The 2692-nt window shown below is 41.4% G+C and overlaps 1 pseudogene; it reads left to right on the forward strand.

The window, feature by feature from the left end:
- LOC105300884 overlaps nt 1-1697 on the forward strand; it is a 29757-nt pseudogene extending 28060 nt beyond the window's left edge.
- The last annotated feature ends 995 nt before the right edge of the window (nt 1698-2692 follow it).

Consider the following 2692-nt stretch of genomic DNA (forward strand, 5'->3'; position numbering starts at 1 on the left):
ATTCTAATAAATTTTCCCATATCTTACATAAAATTTGGGTGTTGGGTTTCCTTGGTGTCTTCCTCAGGCGTTAACTGGCTTTGTGAGCCTTCTGTCCTTCGTCTTGCTGTTTCAGGCTTCTGAACTTTTCTGCACGGTCCCGCCCGCCTGCAGAAACTTTCTCTGCTGTTCTGTAGGGAAACAGCTCTTCGCTGCTCTCGACCGTCTCCAATATCACTTCTCCTGTAAAAGTTTCCACTGACCTTTCTTGCTCCCTCAGCCAAAATGGATGAATATAGGAAGAAATACACAACCTAACAGAAAAGGTAAGTTACAAATGAAGTGATGAAGTGTTTGGCGTCGGAAGGCAGTTTGCCGTGGTGGTTTACAGCACAGGCTCAGGCAATAGATTCCTTGAATGGAAACCTGAGCACAGATAAAGAATATTTCCACTATCACAGAAAGTTCTAATGGACAGTACTGGAACTTAATTATGAAAGCACAAGCACTGGATTAAAAAATAATAAGAACAAAGCACAAAGAAAAGAATTCTGGGTCTGTTCTCTTTTTAAGTAATGGTGGTATTTCTGGAACGACTATGTCTCTGGGAGTGTATTGGAGGGGTCCTTACCAGTGTGGGAGGCTGAACAAGGAAATGATCTTTAAGCTAAGACTTGAGTTGGAATTAACTAGATGTGTGTGTTTGGGGGTGGGGGTGCTGTGGACTGGTTTGGAAAGACAATCCCTGGGAGAGGGAATTCTGGGCAGGGGGAACCTGAAGAGAGAGGGAAGAAGTGCAACATGCCTATCACGCTCTAATTCTGCAAACAAATTCATGGTTCACATTGTTCCTGGACTGACAAATAAAAGAATATGACCTAAATGTGAATCAAGTGCCGTTAAGTGGCAGGAAATCAATTCTTCTGGTTACACCAGGTTGAGAAGATCAAAAGGGATGATGTGTCAGGAGATTTCCTATGAATTCCTTATTTTCGGTATTTGTTCATTTTACACTCATCACATGTCAAATGGTGGTAAGAATTCTATTAAGAAACTCATTGAGTGACCCAAATAGACTGGAATGTTGCATAATGAATAGAAGTTCAGAATCTTTTTATCTTCAGAAAATTTGTGTTCCAAATGAACTCACATTTTATTGATGGACATGGTCGTTAGGAGTAGGATACCGGATTTTGGTTTCCAGTGCAGTGTGTCCAAAATGCGGCATTTCAGAAGCCCTAAAAATGCACATTCCCTCTTTCCCTGCCACCAACAAGCTGGGTGGAGGCAGAAGCTGAGGCGCATCCAAGTTTCATTCCACCCGTAACCCACTGCCATGGTGTCGCTGCTGGGAGAGTAATGGACGTTAATACTGCTTTCCACGAGGTGCTGAAGGCTTCCCTCTTTCCCCATGGCCAAGTCGGTGGAATGGGCAACGCTTCCAAATATCTCGGCTCCAAGCCCACCTTTGTGTGTTTGCATCCAACTGTCATGAGTCTATGTATATCAAGTTGGTGGAGGCCTTTCGTGCTGAACAAAAAATCAACCTAATTCAGGTTCATGACAATAAGGAACTAAGCGGAAGGGCAGGCCTCTGTAAAACGGACAGAGAGGGGGAACCCTGTGGAGCGGTCACTGCATCTGTGTGGTGGTAAAGGACAAAGGAAATGAAGAATCTCAAGAATGTCATCAAAGAACATTTCAAATGCAAAAAAGAAAAAAGTTAAAAACTTGGCTCCTGTTTTAAAAAAATATACATATCCCCAAATCCTATGAATCTATTGAATCGGAATTTTTTATGATGGGATCTACAGGGCTAACAGATCCCCTGGGTGATTCTACTGTACACCCAAGTTTGAGAACCTCACTCTGTTGAGGGGATTCTAATGTGCTTAATGGAAGCCTGGAGCCAATCTGGCTAACTAAGAACTGCCTGGAGTTTGGTTTTTGTTTTTAATTACTGATTTAACTCTATACTTTATTTGGATTTCACTAGTTTTTCCACCAACATCTTTTTCCTGCTCCAGGATCCTAAGATACCATATTACATTTAGTCATCGCGTGCTAGTCACCTCTGGTCTGTGATAGTTTCTTGGAGTTTCCTTGTTTTTTCCTTAACCTTTATAGTTTTGAAGAATCCTGGCGAGGTATCTTGTAGAATGTTCCTCATTTTGGATTTTTCTGGTGTTTTTCTCATGGTTATATTGATGTTATGGGTTTGGGGGGGAAATTCCACAGAAGAGTTATTTCTCGGTATCCTCGGGAGATTGATTCCAGAACCCCTGAGGATATCAAAATCTAAGGATACTTCAGGCCTTTATGTAAAATGGCATAATATTTGCACATAACCTATGCACTTCCTCCCATATACTTAAATCATCTCTAGATAATTTACAATACCTAACACAGTGTAAATGCCATGTAAATTGTCATGATACTATATTGTTCAGGAAATAATGACATGAAAAAAATAGCCTGTACTCGTTCAGTACAGATGCAACCATCGTAGGCCTAACTACTTAGGACATGTCGGCAACAATGTAACACTTAAAAAACGGTATTTTTGATCCGTAGTTGGTTGAATCCGCAGATGCAGAACCCGCAGATATTGAGGGCCAACTATATCCTTTTAATCACATCATATCAAAGACAAATACTCACTTTTGAAGCTAAGCTTGGTCATCTGGCTAAGGTGGTGTTTGCCAGGTTCCCC

The sequence above is a fragment of the Pteropus vampyrus genome, unplaced genomic scaffold (assembly GCF_000151845.1).
Source record: "Pteropus vampyrus isolate Shadow unplaced genomic scaffold, Pvam_2.0 Scaffold222, whole genome shotgun sequence".
Lineage (NCBI taxonomy): Eukaryota > Metazoa > Chordata > Mammalia > Chiroptera > Pteropodidae > Pteropus > Pteropus vampyrus.